The sequence below is a fragment of the Dipodomys merriami genome, unplaced genomic scaffold (assembly GCF_024711535.1).
Source record: "Dipodomys merriami isolate MVZ:Mamm:240054 unplaced genomic scaffold, mDipMer1.0.p SCAF_64, whole genome shotgun sequence".
NCBI lineage: Eukaryota > Metazoa > Chordata > Mammalia > Rodentia > Heteromyidae > Dipodomys > Dipodomys merriami.
The window spans coordinates 5,468,488-5,478,950 of record NW_027206224.1 but is presented as its reverse complement, the minus strand read 5'-3'; positions in this window follow the sequence as shown (position 1 = coordinate 5,478,950).

Here is a 10,463-nt window from a genome sequence, read left to right as displayed (position 1 = left end):
TTCATTTTATTATTTTTATATTAATTTGATAGTTTTTTAAATTTAAGAATTATCCTTAAGTAGTTGTATAGAGTGCCATATAACAAAGCAGCATAAGAATACAATACATATTGATCAGCATCACTCCTTCAACATTCTCACTCCCTTAAACCCATCTCTTCCTTTACTTTTCTTAATTGTGTGGGATAAACAATGAACTCTTGACTGCCTTATTCTCCCTTTACCCCTTTCATTCATCTACTCCTCTCCCCTTGGCCCCAATCCTTCTCTTGGATATACAGTACCCATTTCCTAATGGTGATTTTGTTGGTCCAAACTTAGTATGTAGAAATGGAGAAAGACAAGAAATCAAAATGGTAAATGATAAATGGGATTGCATAAAATTTAACAGTTTCTGCACAGAAAAGAGCATAGCTAACATGCTAAATAGAAAGCACACAGAATTGGAGAAGATTTTTACCAGCTATTTATCAGACAAGGGCTTGATACCAGAAGATACTTGAAGCTCAAAAAATTAAATCCACAAAAATTAAACCATCAAGTAAACAGTCCAATTAGTAAATGGGCTAATGACTTAAAGAGAGATTGATCAAAAGAAGAAGTGAAAATGGCCAATAGAAACATGCATAACATCTCTGACCATCAAAGAAATGCAAATCAAAGCAACACTGAGATTCACCTCACCCAAGTTAGCCACCATCAAGAAAACAAACAACACAATTTCTGGTGAGAATGTGGCCAAAAGGAAACTCTATTGCACCTTTAGTGGGAATGTAAGTTTTTCCAACCACTCTTGAAAGCAGTATGGAGGTTCCTCAAAAGACTAAACATAAAACTACCCTATGACCCAGCAATCTTACTCCTGGGAAATTATCCAATAGAATACAAACAAGGTTATAGTAAAGTCATCAGCACAACCATGTTCATTGCAGCACTATTTACCACAGCCAAGATATGGAATCAGCACAGAGGCCCCTCAATGGACAAATGGATCAAGAAAATGTCATATATATATTATATATTATATATACATATAATACACATATATTCTATATAATAGAATTTTACTCATCTATGAGAAAGAATGATGCTGTAGCATTCATACAGTAATGGAAGGACTCAGAACAAAATATTAAGTGAAGTAAGTCAGACCCAGAGAAATAAAGGTTACACAGTTTCATTCATTTATGCTAGCTAGAATGGATCTATAGATCTGTAAGTAAACACACTGGGTCATATAATTGTTTAAAATGAATTAAATGAAGCATATTAGATTCTATGGAGATCTCTAACCGTATAATCTTTTAGAAAAACTGGGTCAAATCTTCGAAGTTTTCTATGTTAGTATTTTATGGTCTTTAATTTGGCAATGTGGGAGGGATGGAACCTAAAGAGGTGGAAGCTAGTGGAAATCATAGGTCATTAATAGAATTATTCTCCAGAAGGATTAAAGTAGATTCTTTGTGACTCTTGAAGCCTCATGGGAATGAGTTGTTTGAAGAATGAGCTTGACCCCAGGATCATTCTCTGGAGTTAATGTGTTGAATATGTGATCTTTTCCTATTGCATCCTTCCCATTATTTCAATCTGACATACTGTGACACAGCTAAGGGAGCCCTCATCAGCTGAAGCTGGCATCATGCCTTTGAACTTCCAGAGCTACAAGGTACATAAAATTGTTTTCTTTAGAAAGCGGCTTGTCTCAAGCATTCAACTTGGAATATAATATAGAGAGGTACAATGTGATTTCAAAGTCGTGTGCACCAAACAGCATACAGAGCCTGATTTCTATACACTAAAGTTCACAAACTTTCTGTGTTTACCAAACAGCATCAAGAAAGAACTTCAAGGTAAATCTAATTACATTGACTTAACCCAAAATAATTCTAGTTTACTTCCACAACAGATCTCTGATGTGGCTTTACAATTTTGGTAGGGCACTACTGTCTTCTGAGCAGTTAGTCTTCTTAGCAGTTAGGTCCTCTTAGAAGTCATTAATTAGATCATCACATCTAGGCAGACAAGGAAATGACAGAAATTGTAGTGGATCACACAGGGTGCAGATCACACAGGTCTGGCATCAGGTTTGAAAATATTCTGCTACTGGCAAATATTCCACTGATTGGAACCCAATTATGTGGTGCCTCGCTATAAGAAAGGCTGAAAATATAATCGTGCTGTGTATTCTGGAAAAAATAGTTGAATTTCAATGGAACACCTTCATAGAATGCTGATAAAAGCATTAAATGCATTGGATTTTCTAAGATATTGAACTCTGTTGACTCTTCCACCAAAATCATTCCTGAAAGCAAAGGGCAACTTAATATTCTCTACTGTCCAAATCCAACTCAAGGTCTGTTGCTTGATTATGTATAAACTAAGACTTTTAAGCAAGTTTAAAATATAGTAAAGAAAATTGAGAAAATATATAGAATAACCTCAATCTCAAACAAGAATGTGTTAGAGGTGTAACTTTAAACCTGAAGTAAATCAACAGTGTCTAGTAAAACATTTATTTGTATTTACCGTTTATCCAACATTAAAGGGAAATAATTTAGATGATTAGATGGAAAAGGAAATAAAGCTGTCATTATTTGTAGATGTGACCTTTTGGTTGCAGACCTCAAAAATACATACAGATATTATTATATGAAATTTACATATGTGGGCTGCACATAATATTAATACATCATAAGTGGTTGAAATATTATCAAAAAGCAGCAGCTATAAAATACAGAATCTTAATACTAGAGATTGCTTAGTGTTTGAGAGGAAATACAACAAAAAGATACAAAACACTTGTGGGTAAAACTCTAAAATTTAGTTAGGAGATGATTCAGAAGACCCACATAGGTAAGTATATGCTGTTCACGGACAAGAAGGTAATATCATAAAATTTTCTATACAGAACTAAACCCACAAATTTGAGGGAATCCCACTCAAACAGTACCAATGGTTAGATGATATTGCTTGATTCTAAAGTACAAACAAAAAATATTATTAAAAAGGAAAATTTCCAGAAAAGAAAAAAAAATAGCAGGGCGCCATTGGCTCATACCTGTGATCCTAGCTACTCAGGAGGTTGAGCTCTGAGAACCCTGTTTCAAAGCCATCCTGGGCAAGAAGGTCTATGAGACTCTTATCTCCAAAAACCTACTCAGAAAATGCTGAAAATGGTGCTGTGGTTCAAGTGGTATGGCACTAACCTTGAGTGCAAAGAGGCTCAGGTACAACACCCAGGTCCTGATTTTAAGCCCTGAGACTGGGGAAAAAAAGTAAAAGTAATAATCCTATCACGATTTTTCTAAAGAGGGCAGGGGATTGTTCCAGTGTCAGTAGGGCTTTGCTATACCTTGTAGGAGTTTGCATTGTTTTTTGTTGTTGTTGTTGGTCCAGTCGTGGGGCCTGAACTCTGGGCCTGGGCGCTGTCCCTCAGCTCTTCAGCTCAAGGCTAGAGCTCTACCACTTGAGCCACAGAGCCACTCCCGGCTTTTTTCTTTTTGCTTATGTGGTGCTGAGGAATCGAACCCAGGGCCTCTTGCATGCAAGGCAAGTACTCTACCACTGAGCCACCTTCCCAGCCCGATGATACGACATTTTGAGCTCTTAAAATATCATCTGTTATGATCGTGTTAAAAAGCAGCAGAAGTAGCTAAAATGGTACCAGCCAGTGACCCCACCAGAGACAGAAACAGATCACCATGTCTGTGGCAAACACTGGTCAAATTTGACACATGATTTCAAAATGGAGCTGGCAGGATTCACTGTCTTACTAGATTTGATATGTGTGTGTGTGGGGGGGGGAGAAATAGAAGGAACTAGAATAAATGGTAAATTTTGATTCTGAGGAAATGAGTAATAATATATAGTTTTTTAGAAACAGAGGAGACTCAGAAGGGATGTGATATGGGAGGGATGAATAGTTTATATTTTGATTCCTGGGTAGATCTGTGTGGAAGGCAGTTAGATATATGAATCTGAAAATTATGAGAGACATGAGACATGAATATGTACATTTGAGAGCCCACAGCAAATAGATGATATTTGAAGAGAGGCAATCAGATGAAATTTCCCAGAGACAGAGAATGACACACTGATGTTGGAGTCTGAGGGTACCCTATAACTTAACTCAAGGAAAGTTACCATCACCAAGCTTATTCAGGAGAAGCCTATATTCTATGTATACTCTTATTGTCATGGCATACAAGGTTGAGGATGATATTTATGAAATCTTGGATAAACTTGGATCCCCTTCATAAGCAGTAGAGTATAAGGTCAAGTTCCAGCCCCTCTCTAGAACTGACTACCACCTTTCCTATAAAGGTGCCATAATTATCTCTAAGGTGCCTGAGAGAAAAATAAAAGCTCCAAATAACCAGGTTATTCAAAATCCAACCTTTGCAGTCTAATAGCATCATTGTCTAATTTCTAATGAGTTTCCACCACGAGATTTTTACCATGAGAAAAGTAGCATCTGTGAAGTTCTGATATTTGTAAAAGTTATGATTAGCTCAAACATACTCCTAAAAATGGAGCTTTTATACAACTGTAACTTGCACTCTTGGGGAATGATGCTCAGAAAAGCCCAAATCCACTCTCAATTTAATTTGCAATTCGTTATCCTGAGCACAGTTTTAAATGGGATGATTTGTGCTCTCAATTAGCTGTGTCTAAAATATTCTTGTGCCACCAAAATGATTTCTAGAATATTTTACTTTAGTTTAATATGCTTTTTAATAGGATCCAAATCATGGAATGTTAAATGTGTAAACTTCTTAGAAAATAAATTAGCATCATTAAAATAGAATATCTATACACTTTAATTGCATTATCTAATTTCCTTAAAGTATGTTTGGAGAGAGAATGATGTTTAACTTAAAATTTTACTGTGGTGCCTTATTTCTCTTCAATTTTTCCCCAGACCAAATCTGTCTTAAAATCACCCTAAGATTATAACAAAGTTACATCTGTGTATTTGTGTGTGTGATTGTGTGTGTGTGTGTGTGTGTGTGTGTGTGTGTGTGTGTATGTGTATGTGAGAGAAAGAGACAGAGACTGAGAGAAAGAGACAGAGAAATACAGTGACAGATAGAAAGAACTTATATTGTATGTTTGTTTATTTTTCCAGTACTGGGGTTTAAATCAGCTTCTTGGTTTTCCATGGGTTTCTTCTTGGACTGGCACTCTACTACTTGAGCCATACTTTTAGTACTGCTTTTTGCTGATCATTTTGAAGAGGAAGTCTTGTGAACATTTCTGTTTGGGATGACCTCAAACTTCAGTCTTTAGATCTGAGGCTGCTGATCTCAAATATGACTACCAGTGCCCAGCTTGATGCAATTGTTTTAAAATATAAACGTTTCTACATCTTACCTGCAGATCACACTAGTACTACTAATTCGGTGGCATTTTGTGTAAGTCCTTTATTGTCCAGCTTAGAAGATTTCCATATTAATAAGTTTAGAAATTTCAGTGTCTTTTTGAATCAATCAATGTTGTTATACGGGAGGACTTCAAAATGAATAGAGAAATATCTGCCCTCATTACATACACTGTTAATATTGCATTGTTTCTCTCCCCTTCTTCTTTCTTTTTTCAATTGTATTTTCTTTCTTCCTCTTTTGTAAGACATGGGACAAGATGTCACTATGTAACTTTGGGCTGATCCTCTCACCTTTGCCCGTTTGGTGTTGGGATGTTAAGTGTACCATCATTGGCAGTGTTATAGAATTCCTAAATAAAAAATTCAATTTAGAGGAAGTATTAAACCCCAGGCAGATAAAGCAACCAACACAGTCACCTAATATTTGTTTCCCTTATTCCCAATTTCTTAGCAAGACAGCTGCTAATGATTTTGATAATGTTATGTCACGTATCTAGTGGTCTTTTTTTTCATCAAGTCATCTTCCTTTCTTTTCTTGGGATTTTCATCACCACTCAGGAAACAAATGAACATTGTGCATTGCAGTCTTACACATTTATACACCTATTAAGAAAGCCTAGATATAATATAAAAATTGACAGAAATGAAATATTTTTACAATTATAATTAGACATTCCAATAAAATGGGCAATTAATTGAATGAGTAGATAGAAGATCAATTATTAAATGGAAAATCCAGGCAACACTATCAGCCACCTTGACCTAATTACCACAGAGCACTTCACCTAATAACAATAGAATACATTCTTTCCACTTACACAGGGAACATTTACCAAGATGAATTATATTTTGAGACTAAGACAATTCTCAAAAAATATAAAAAGGGTCATCTTCACAGTCTGTTCTCTAACTGTGATGGAATTAATTTGCAAATCAATAACAAAAAATGAAGTAGGAAAATCTTCAACTATTTGAAAAGTAAATAATATGATTTAGATAATGAATGGGTAAAAGAAGAAATCAAAGGAAACTAGAAACTACTTTGAAATGAAAGAGAACAAAAAGTCAATATGCCTCTGTGCCACAGAGATGAAGTAGTACTGATATGTGAATTATAAAGAATGAAAGCTTCTCAGCAGAAAAACATATTAGTGCAAAATGGTAACTTAAGCTGCTATTAAAAAAAAACTTAAGCAGAATCAGAGAAGTGCCCAAAAACCCAAAGTAATAATAAAAAAAAGGAAATGATAAAAAAATAAAAAAATCCATGATAGAAAATGAAGCAGAAGCTGGGCATGGTGGCACACACCTGTAATCTAGCATTTGGGAAGTGAAGGCACAAGCACCCTGACTTTGAAGCCAATTTGGACTATGTAGTAAGACTGTCTCAAAGTAGTGAGGGCTGGCCGAGAGCATGCGTAACATGAGTAAGGCCCTGGGTTTGGTACCCAGCCAGCAGGAATACAATAGAGCAAAGCAATGAAATCCATCATCTTTTGTTGGTGGTTTAAATTTCAAAGTAATCCTATGACATATTGGTGACTATGTGAAGGAGCTGAAATTCCCATACACTATATAGTAGTGAAAATTTGTATGATTTGGTATCATTATGGCTGCTAGGTGGTTATCAGGACTTGGGTAGAGGAGGGAAGATTACAAAGGAGAAAGGAAACTTTGGAGGTGGCACACATACTCATTCTCTTTATTGTGGCTTCACGACCATTTATATGCATGAAAATTCATCATATTGTATATTTAAATATGTATAGTTCAATATATTTGAATTACAGCTGAATGAAGCTATTAATAAAGATCTACCTTGGGGCTGAGAATGAATAAAAAATGTATTGCAAAGCAGAATCTGATGCTCTTGATTATCAAAACTCATTTAACATCAGCTAAGCTATGACTTGTGTGTGGAAGAATAAGACAGCATCCAGGTACCTTGTTTCCAGGTTTACGTGAAGACAGGAAGTTTGTTCCCTAAAGATAAAGTTTAGGACATGAAGAATATGTTGGGAGTTCTTAATCCTAAAACAGTATAGATTTGTAGCTCCGGGAATATGACTCCCTGATCTGCACAAATGAAGGCTACAGACGGACAAAAGTTGAACCAAATATTCACAGGGACCAATATACAGAGAGAATGTTGAGACAGTCAGACAATTTCCTTATGATTATAAGTATAGCTACAAAGTTTTGGACTTTATTAATAATTTGTAACAAAGGCGAACATGTGGTTATTTCTACTAACTGTAAACTAAAGCCTCCAGTTCTGGTAAATATGCTGGGGATTTCTTTTTCATACGATATATTTTAAGTATGGTGAGAAATGCAGTAAGAGGTTAATTTTGCTTGTTTGTTCCAGCTAGCTAGGCATACTAGACTTCCTGTTTACTTTGAGCTGGTAAATGGCTGAATAAATAAATGTCTGCTTTTAACACAAATATAAATGAGTTGACATACATAACTAATTAGTACTGTTTATTAGACTAAGGATGCTCCACAGTTTATCACAGTCAGAGCTCCAAAAATGAAATCACTTAATTGGTTTATACACCTTATTTCTCTTTAAAACACAAGTTCACAGGAACTTTTAAATACAAGAAGTGAAAAGAGATAATTCATTTTATTTGTGTAGGGGAGAAGCGTTCAGGAATTTCATGGTATCTTCCAAAGGGAAATATTTGTAGGAATAAATCCATTCATTGTACATGTTTATCACATTTATTAAGAAAATAAATAGTCTTGGAAAAAATTATTTCTTCACAATGTGGGGCACATGCAAGAATATTAAGATCTATCTGCAGTGGTGATCCTGTCATTTTTAGAAAGATTATTTGTGTTTTTATTCATTTCTTTTTCTTAAAAGTCTTTCTTGTTCTAGAACAATGCTCAGTGTAAAATTATTGACAAAAAAACAATAGAAAGCAAGAGTAAAAATAATTTACTGAATGGCCCAGGGAAAACACCATATAAATAAGTATAACATTATGAAGACATAATTTATCTCTGTGTGTTGACCTGTCACCTGTCATTATGTCTTCATATGACAACCTGCTTTTCCTGTTTATGACTGTCAGTTTATCTTTGCCTAGCTGCCTGTCCCTCCGCATCTGTCTCTGTTTTGTGTCTGTCTGCTCCTGACTCTGTTTTTGTCTCTATGTCTGTCTCTGTCTCTCTCTGTCTCTGTTTCTCCGTCTCATTCTCTCCCCCACACTCTCTCTCCTCTCTGCCTTGCTGTCTTCCTCAAGTCCCTCAAGTGTGTAGTTGCATGGAAAAATAACATTTTGTCATTTATATAATTCCTATTTAAGCAGCTTTCATCTTCGACTTACTATTATTTTTCTCCCATCAACATTAGATAAAGCGTTACTTCTATATCCTCATTAGATATTGAACAAAGGTAAACTATTTTAGGAAATGTATACCTTTCATAACACCATATAGAATTTCTAGAACATAGATGGATAAGAGCACATCACAGAAATTTATCAAATGAACACATTTTCCACAGCTGTTTCAGAGACCAAAGTGTAATCAACTTAGAATTTGCAACTGGTCATTTGCTGCATATTCCTTACAGATATTCATGGTATTGCTTCTCATTGCAGTTTTAATGATATATTTCCCTGATTGCCACAGAACCCGAGTTTCTTCTAACTATATAGAATTATTTAATTTTCATCATACCTAGGTTCTATCTTTATAACATGAAAGTTCTTTTTCTTCAGAAAAAATGTTTATGATCTACTAATTCCCACATAAAAAAGAAAAATAGATAATAGTTTATTTGTTTTCTAAGTCCTGCCCTCAAAACTGTTTGTGATGGAGCATTCTGTTTACCCATTAATGATCATTTTAAATATTGGGATTTTCTTATAAAATAATATTTACCTATATTTAACCCTATGATTAGATTCCACTAATCTGTTATAATTAACTCTGATTTTAAAATCCTGCAGACTACGTTGGCATTATTCTGCTAATTCTTTTTCAATATCATTCACTATATTTTGTGTGTGATTTGCATCTCGCTTTAATCAGGGAGACATTGATTAAATGGGAAATTTTTATGTGAATGTACTTTCTATGTTATGTTTACTGTTTGAGTGAATGAGCTCTGTGTATGTGTTCTAATAAATTTTTGCACCATTTAGGTCCTATGAATAGTATCTCTATTTGCATTTAATGGTGCTTAAATGATTTGATTTTCCATGAAAGTATTAAATCAACTATGAAATGATTTGGGGAGATGAATGTTCTAAGAATTATTTTGATTTTTATCCATATGCAATCAGTAAGCCCACCTTACTTGTGGACTTATTATGCACAATTTTTACCCAAGTACTGTCAAGGGAATAACAAACAGATAAAATAGAATTTCTAAAATGAGAATTTTAACTTTCAAGAATGCATTAGGCAGTTCAGTTGATGTGGAGATGCTTACTTAGTCAGTTCTGTGTTATTATCAATTATGTTTAAGTTGTATGACCAGCTAAGTGTTTCCTTGCCCTTAGCTTTCTAATTATTTAAACATTTAAAACATTACATATAGATTTTTCAATAATACATTCATAGATAGATTCAAAATGATTAAGAATGTACCAGTTCTTCCTAAAATATATTACATTTATTTGACTCTCTTTTCTTATTTTACTGCCCATACTTCAAAACTAGTGCTAAACAATATGGCTATCATGAATAATTGCATCTTCATTTTTACAGTACTGGAAACCTTTCAACATTTCATAGTCAAGCATGAGGCACACTTTGACCTTTAAATTTTATGAAATCCCTTCACACTTCTTATTGATGGATTGTATTAAAAAAATCCACTAATCTTGCATCTTCCTCACAGTTGTGAGGAGGTGAACTTCCATTAGCTAAACAATATTCTAATTTTGGATTTAGTGTACTGTCAAGTTACACATTTTTGTTTAATGTTCAAAGTAAGATTGATTTCTGATTTTCTATTTCAGTGTTATGTCTGCCAAGTGTTGGCGTTTGTAACTACGACTTTTCTAAATATTGTTTCTACTATCTTATGTAGGTTTGACTATTTTGAATCTGATCTCAT